Source organism: Lolium perenne, chromosome 3 (assembly GCF_019359855.2).
Source record: "Lolium perenne isolate Kyuss_39 chromosome 3, Kyuss_2.0, whole genome shotgun sequence".
NCBI lineage: Eukaryota > Viridiplantae > Streptophyta > Magnoliopsida > Poales > Poaceae > Lolium > Lolium perenne.
Genome location: NC_067246.2, coordinates 173674279 through 173683255, shown reverse-complemented (window position 1 = coordinate 173683255; position 8977 = coordinate 173674279).

Genomic DNA, 8977 nt, shown 5'->3' with positions numbered 1-8977 from the left:
TACTCTTCGTTGGAGCGGTGTGGGGGGGGGGGGACAAGGCTCCCCAAACGCCACGAATACCTCATTGTACTCCTTGAGCCTTCCCACGAAAAGGGAAGTCCTCGATCCACTATGGAACCTTGAGGGTGGTCACCGAATCCGCATGAAATTTGTCTATCTCCACAACTTAATTGGAGGCTCCCAATAAATTCGCAACAAAGGTCTCACAAAGCTTGAGAAATCTCCAAAACTTAATTGGAGGCTCCAAGAACACCACTAAGATTATTAAGCCTTCTAGGGTCCAAAACCCCAAGAGGAGCAAGTTTCGGGAACAAGCTCCCGAAGTGAATATCTCACGAACTTTCACCTCCACTTATGACCGCAAAAAAGTCAACCAGATGCACCAGATGCAATGGCAAGAACAACACTAAGATGCTCCTCTCTCAAATTCCAACATAGCTACAAAAGCTATTGGGGGAATAAAATATGAAGAATAAATAGGAGGTGGAACACCAAAATTCTTCAAGATCTAGATCTACTGGATTCCCCTCACAAAGAGAGGGATTTGTTTGGTCAAGATGTGGATCTAGATCTACTCTCTCTTTTCCTCAAATATGAGCAACAATCATGAAGGGATTAGAGGGAGAGAAAGCTTCTCAAAGTCAACAATGGGGTAGAGAGAGTAGGAAAAGCAACCAGCTCAATGGGGAAGAAGAGGGTCATATATGACCCCAAAAAAGAATCTAACTGATGAAAACACACCCAAAAACAGCCCGCAACGGACCTTCCAGCCATGGCCAGACGACTCTAGCCTGTCGGACTCGTCCGTCCATGGCCAGACCATTTCGGGCACAATTTTAGTGCTCTCTGGAATTTGGCCGGACCACCCGGACTAGATAGACACCACAAACCGAAAACGCTGCTATTTTCACATACGAACTCCGATTTCGATAAAATTGGACTCGTTGGAATCACAACAAAGAGCTCTACAAGATTATGCCGAGAACCGTCATAGTCCAACAAGGGGTCATAAGATAAAATGGGAAAAGGTTTAATCTATCTATAAGAGCCAAACCGGTAACACCTCCAATAGGGAAAATGAAACAACTTGGTAGGAAACTCGGATTTAGGTGAAACCATTTTTGTTGGAAAGAGGATGATAAGAGATAGCCCACAAGGAGATACAATCTTAAGAACGGGTGTTATAGATTTTTATATGAATTTAGAGGTGAAACCTCTCAATACAAAGAACTGGGGAAAACTCCAACATCAAAAATGCAACAAGTATGTCAAGTGAATTCCGTTTTTGATGAACTAGAGCTTATCATGAGAATAAGAACAAGCTATAAAACACCATATGGGTAAGATCCAAATAATAACCCAGAAAGATGATAGAAGGATGCAAAGGTTTGAGCTCACCCCAAATGATATGATCGAGTTACTCACTCGAGGGGCCTCTTGATAGTACGGTCACTACCCTACAAACCGGTCATCCAACTAAACCACGTGACCGGTAAGAAAGAAACTGTATCAAGAGCAAATGATGAGGACATCCCTACCGAACTACTACCTCCATCATTACAAGATGAATACGATGTTGCTATGAAGCTCAAGTCCAATGAAGTTAGGATTTGACCTATTACAAGGGCTCGTGCGAAGCTACTTAAACAACAGGTGAATTCGCTCATAAATGATACTTTGATCGATGAGAACTTTATACTACCTAAGTCTTTCCACTTATGTATGACCAGGTATGAAGATGGAGCAAGCGTCGCACGAGGATGAGAGGAACAACTGTACATGGTGTTGGACGTGAAGACATCCCATGGACGCGCGAGGGAGGAGAGGGAGGCATGCGCGAAAGAGGAAGAGGAAGTTCACGACGGCACCCAGCCCGACGCCGGGCCTAGCGCCGCCGGCTGCCACGCCGGATGGCCCAGCATCTGCCGGCCCCCATGCCGGTGCACACCAGACAGGCTCCAGGGTGCATAGCCCGTTGGCCCGGTGGCAACCCGGCGCTACGCCCGGTGCCAGACCCGGTCCGCCGGACCAGGAACCGACCGAGTCTGAATCATTTTGGGTCGAACCTGTTCCAGGTCGGTTTGTATCCCTTAGTTTCGACCCCTGGTCGTCCTGGACGCCTATATAAGCCCCAGGGACGCCCCCAAATTAGGTTTAGACCATGTTTAAGATAAACCTTAGTTCATAATTGATTGCTACATAACTCTATTGAATTCTATACACCAATTCGCAACGATCTGATGTTTTTCTACTAAAAGTTTGTGTGATCTATCATTCCACTGGGAATTGGGAGATTGCAATTTACCGCTTCGTGGTCGGTGGCTACGTGTGCAAGTGTGTGGAGTTGCGAATATCTTGCAGGGTTGAGAGCTCTTGCATTGGTGATAGGAATCAATCGAGAGACTTCGTCGGCGTCATACAAGCTATCTTGCACTGAGCATCGATTTCATCCATTGTGTTCATCGCGTGTTCATCACCATCAACCTCGCTTACTGAGAAGATCGGGCAACCCCTTATCATCTTGGTATCAGATTTCAGCATTTCCTCGGTAAGCCATGCGCAATCCACCCCATAGTTGAGTTGTGAGTGTTTTCATATCCAGAAAAAGCTGAAAATATTAGGGTTAGGGTTTGCCATAGCCTTAGATTGCATCAATTTCGAGTTTTAGTTGTTGTTCGTAGTCTTGTTTTGCGTATCTTTTTCTTCCACCAAGTTGTCTAGTAGATTGTCTAGGGTTTGTGTTTCTACATCTTCTAGTTTTTAGGGTTTTTGTTGCTCCTAGTCCACATAGCGTACAATTTGTTTGCTTTCTGAACCGTAGACATAGTCTTTCGATATGCGTGACTAGAAATTTTCCCACAAGAGACTAGTTTTACCGCTCGACTTGCTGCTCATTAGGTTTTCAGTGCTTTGCAATTTATGTTCGCCGTGTTACAAGGAGTAGCGTCATAAAATAAAATAAAAAGAACATTTGAAAAGAAGCAAAAAGAGCTACATTGATGTGTGTGATATATAAAAAAGTGACGAGAAAAAGTGAAGTGCTAGTAAGAATCAAGTGAAGGCCTAGTTTACTTTTCTGCACCCGTATTTGAGCAATCTTGTGCATGTCCCATTGAGCTTTGATAGTGTCTCTCGAGTGCTTTGCAACATTATTCATCCATATAGTTGCATTGCCACATTTATCGCCTTGTGTGAGTTTCTTAGGGTGTTTTATACGGTCAACGCTAGAGCTTGTTATTGGTGCATATAGGTAGCCTACCTACAACCCCACATATATCCTATTTTATCGTGTGATTGCTCTTATACCCTTGATATTCGCTTCGCTACATCCGTGCACTAGTTTGTCAATCCAAGTTGGTAAGCAATACTAATTCACTTTGGAGCGGTAAGATTTACCTTTCTATACAGCTTTGAGTGAGTTGTGAGAGTACCACCAAAGATTTTTGATTTAGTGCACTAACCTACTAATCATGTCTTCTAGTGATGTTGATGTGATGCAAAAAAAAAGGATCCAGCTTCACCGGTTACTTGGATGGAATATGAAGCACTTCGTGATCATCTACAGTGTGAAATCAGTGGCGCTACTGAAGCGTTTGACGAGGATATTCAGAGTGTCAACTTGAAGGTCGATGAAGCTACCGCAACAATTAGTTCAGTCCAAACTCAAGTGACGGACCTTCAAGCATCCATACAGACATTAACTCAAGCTGTCGCTAAGATACGTACTTTGTACAACCACCACAACAACCACAACCTGAAGAAGAGGACATCGTACATGACGATTTTGAGGATGCTCCTGCTGCCCATGAGCGTGGTGGTGGGCGTGGTCTTGGACATGGTATCCGTGGTCATGGTTTTGTCCCCATCGGAGCCCGCCGTGTTCCTCCACAACCGCAAGACGATGGTTTGGGTAAGCCAAAATTCTCAATTTCCCGCTTTGAAGGAGGTACTGATGTTGAAGAATATCTCTGATCGGAGCTCAAGATTGAGAAACTGTGGCGACTACATGATTATAGTGAAGATAAGAAGATCAAGCTTGCTTCCTCAGAATTTGATGGCTATGTATTGCGTTGGTGAGATGGAATTACTCGTGTCCGCGAATAAGATGGAGAGTTTCCCATTATTACATGGCGCACCATGAATGATAGGGCAAAGGTGGCCGATCTTTCGATGAGACGTGGATAGATCGATTTGTTGGTGGAGTTCGTGCTTGACGATCCGACTACATGTGCAAAGCTCGTGCGCCAATGCAATCGCTAGGACAATCTCCGGGTGTTACTGATCTTGCGGATGCGCGATCAGCCTGACCAGATAGGGTCTTAATTCCTACCTGAAATCGAGAACAAGTAAGAACTAATATTTCAATCAGAATATTGCGGATATAGACGAAAGCTTTATTGAAAAAAGTGGGATTCCGAATAGTCGGTCTTGTTCTGGGCGTTGGCCTCAAAAGAAGTACACGAGAGTTGTAGCAATGGCTAACTTTTAGTCTAATCAAAATCCGAGTCTAAACGTGATGGCTATGAGGTATTTAAAGGAGGAAAAAGTGGGGTTTCGGCCAGCCATACATATGGTGGCCGAACCAAACCCTAAAAGGCCTTTCCCCTTCAATACGGACTCTAAAAAGCGGCTGACTTAATTCCTGCAAAAATGACATGGGCCTGGCCCAAAACTAAAGGTGACGCAACACCATATTATGCTATGGACGAAATTATGAAGTGGGAAACTCTATATTTCGTCCATGTCTTCATCTCTTCTTATGGTGGCTTCAAAGTTCTGAAATCTCCACTTGCGGCGTCATCTTCAATCCTCAAATGCTTGCTGCCATCTCCTCCATGCGTGATCATGCTCCAATGCTTGTCCTCCTCATCCATGCTTGGTCCATCATTCCTAAGAGTAACAAACATATCTGATTTAGGCAGCATCATATTCTCATGTATGTGAGGAATAGTTCCAAGAAACGAAAGTACCTGATAGTTAAGTTGTTTGGCACGAGCTCGAGTGATTGGTCCTTGTATTTGTGTGGTTGTAGGTACATCGGTTGTATCAAGAGATAGGATGTCTTCATCATGCCCTCCTTCTTGAATTGAAGTCGTCCTCGACGAAAGCTCCTCTTCTTCACCAAAGTAAGGCTTCAAATTTGCAATGTTAAATGTAGGACTAACCGGACCCAATTCTGTAGGAAGCTCAAGTTTATATGCGTTATCATTTATTTTCTCTAACACCTTAAAAGAACCAGTAGCGCGTGGCATTAGTTTAGACTTGCGCAATTCAGGAAAACGATCTTTGCGCAAATGCAACCAAACAAGATCACCAACATCAAACACAACATGTTTTCTTCCTCTATCCCCAGCAATTTTATACTTAGCATTCATGCGTGCTATGTTGTCTTTAGTAGTCTCATGCAATTGTAATATCAATTCAGCACGTTGTGTAGCATCCAAATTATTTTGCACCGAAGATGGTAAAGGCAATAAATCAATAGGTGCACGGGGAACAAAACCATAAACAACAAAACAGCCCGCGACATAGTAGACAAAGTTCTATTTACTACTTCAGTTTGTCCATCAGTTTGGGGATGACATGTAGTACTAAACATCAATTTAGTCCCCAACTTAGCCCATAAACATCTCCAAAAGTGGCTAAGAAACTTAGTATCACGATCAGAAACAATAGTATTTGGCACACCATGTAAACGCACAATTTTGCGAAAGAACAAATCAACAACATGTGTAGCATCATCAGTTTTGTGACATGGAATAAAGTGTGCCATCTTAGAAAACCTATCCACGACAACAAAGATACTATCCCTCCCTTTCTGTGTACGAGGCAAACCCAAAACGAAATCCATAGAAATATCCTCCCAAGGTACACTAGGAACAGGAAGAGGCATATATAAACCATGTGGATTAAGTCGAGACTTAGCTTTTTGACATGTAGTGCAGCGTGCCACAAATCTCTCAACATCTCGACGCATACGTGGCCAAAAGAAGTGTGCGGCAAGTACATCCTCCGTCTTCTTCACACCAAAGTGACCCATCAATCCTCCTCCATGCGCCTCCTGCAACAACAAAAGACGAACGGAACCATCTGGGATGCATAGCTTGTTAGCACGGAACACAAATCCATCATTGAGGACGAATTTGTTCCATGTTCCACCATCTTTACAATTCAGCAACACATCTTTAAAATCAGCATCATGCAAGTATTGTTCCTTTATGGTTTGTAATCCAAAAATCTTGAAGTCAAGTTGAGATAGCATACTATAACGGCGCGACAAAGCATCAGCAATAACATTATCTTTACCTTTTTGTGTTTGATAACATAAGGAAAAGACTCAATAAATTCAACCCACTTTGCATGGCGACGATTCAACTTAGCTTGACTACGAATATGCTTCAAAGATTCATGATCAGAATGTATAACAAATTCTTTAGGCCATAAATAGTGTTGCCAAGTTTCTAATGTCCGAACCAGCGCATATAATTCTTTATCATAAGTAGAATAGTTCAGACTAGGCCCACTCAATTTTTCACTAAAATATGCAACAGGTTTGCCCTCTTGTAATAACACACCTCCCAAACCAATTCCACTAGCATCACATTCAAGCTCAAAAGTCTTATTGAAATCAGGAAGTTGGAGTAATGGAGCATGTGTTAACTTTTCTTTCAGAATCATGAAGGCGTCTTGTTGTGCATCGCCCCACACAAAGGGCACATCCTTCTTTGTAAGCTCATTCAGCGGCGCAGCAATGGATCCAAAATCTTTCACAAAGCGCCTATAGAAACCGGTGAGGCCAAGAAAACTCCTCACTTGTGTGACCGTCTTTGGCCGCGGCCAACTCTCAATTGCCTTAATCTTGGCTGGATCAACTTCAATTCCCTGCGCAGTAACAACATAACCAAGAAACACAACTCGATTGGTGCAAAAGGTGCACTTCTCAAGATTACCATATAAACGTGCATCACGTAAAGCATTGAAAACAACACGTAAATGATCCAAATGTTCCTCCAAAGATTTGCTATAAATCAGAATATCATCAAAGTATACCACCACAAAACATCCAATAAAAGCACGTAAAACTTCGTTCATCAGTCTCATGAAAGTACTAGGTGCATTAGTTAAACCAAAAGGCATTACTAACCACTCATATAAACCGAACTTAGTTTTAAACGATGTTTTCCATTCATCTCCTAATTGCATACGAATCTGGTGGTAACCACTACGTAAATCAACTTTAGAGAACATAATAGAACCACTCAATTCATCAAGCATATCATCTAAACGAGGTATAGGATGACGGTATCGAATGGTTATACTATTAATAGCTCTACAATCAGTACACATGCGTGAAGAACCATCCTTCTTAGGTACCAAGATAATAGGGACAGCACATAGACTAAGAGACTCACGAATGTAACCTTTATCTTGGAGAACCTGAATTTGTCGCTGAATCTCTTTGGTCTCTTCAGGATTGGTACGATATGGTGCACGGTTGGATAGCGAAGCTCCTAGAATCAAGTCAATTTGGTGTTATATCCCACGAATAGGTGGTAATCCAGGTGGAACATCTTGTGGAAACACATCAACGAATTCCTGCAAAAGGTTAGCAACCGCAGGTGGCAAAGAAGGAGGCATATCCTCAAATGAAAACAGAACTTCTTTGCAATAATAGCATAGCATTGAGTAGTGTGCGCATCAAGTTCAGCAATATCAGATTTGTTAGCAAGCAAACAAGGATTCTTCAAACGAATTTCAGTAGCATGGTTCGAATCAGATTTAGTATTAGTCTTATGTGGCACAAAATCTGCAGCAACAATCTGATTTTCACTCTTATGTTTCTCCTCATTTTTTACTCTACTAGCTCTAGCAAGATCATCTTTTACTATTTGTTCAGGAGTCATAGGTTTGAGACCAATTTTCTTTCCATCATGCATAAGAGAATACTGATTAGTTCTACCATTATGAACAGATTCTCTATCAAATTGCCAAGGTCTACCAAGTAACAAAGAACAAGCTTGCATAGGTACAACATCACAATCAACAAAATCAGAATATGTACCAATAGTAAAATGCACACGTGTAGTTCTTGTTACCTTGAGCTTCCGAGAGCTCTCAAACCACTGAATGTAGTATGGATGTGTGCGTTGTCTTGTAGGGAGAGAAAGCTTCTCCACCATGTCAACGCTAGCCAGATTATTGCAGCTCCCTCCATCAATGATGATCCTTATAGCTCGCTCTTTTACAACGCCTCTTGTTTGGAACAGATTGTGGCGTTGATCATGCTCAGATTTGCTCAATTGCACGCTCAAGACACGTTGTGCAACTAAGTTCCTGTACTGATCAGCAATGTCAGCTTCCATTACCTCCATCTCTCTCTCAGAATCAGAACTGGCGTCATCACGTGCAGCAATAAGGGCCAATGCGTCTTCATCAAAGTCACTTGCAGAATCATATTCTCCATCTTCACGCACCAACATCACACGCTTGGTTCTGCATTCTCGCTCTATGTGTCCAAATCCCAAGCATTTGCGACATTGAATGTCGCGCGTGTTCCCCGTGGAGGCTATCGAAGATGAACTCCGAGGAGGACCAGCAGATGGTGGTGGAGTAGTAGCCGGTGGTGCTCGTGATGCAGGCGCGGTGTACTTGGAGGTAGTAGGCGCTGGTGCAGCCCCACGAGATGGTGGTGCTGATGGTCGCGGAGACCATGATGATGTACGACCTGCAGAAATATTAGCTCTTCTCCATGGTGGTTGACGATCCTGCACTTCACGTTCAGCTTTGCAAGCAAGATGAAACAAGCGAGTAATAGTATTGTACTCCTTATAATCTAAAATATGCTGAATCTCTTTATTCAAACCACCAAAGAAATGTGCAAGCATAGCCTCATTATCCTCTACAACACCACAACGAATCATACCATTTTGCAATTCTTGATAATAGTCTTCTACAGAATTTTTCCCTTGTTCTAAGC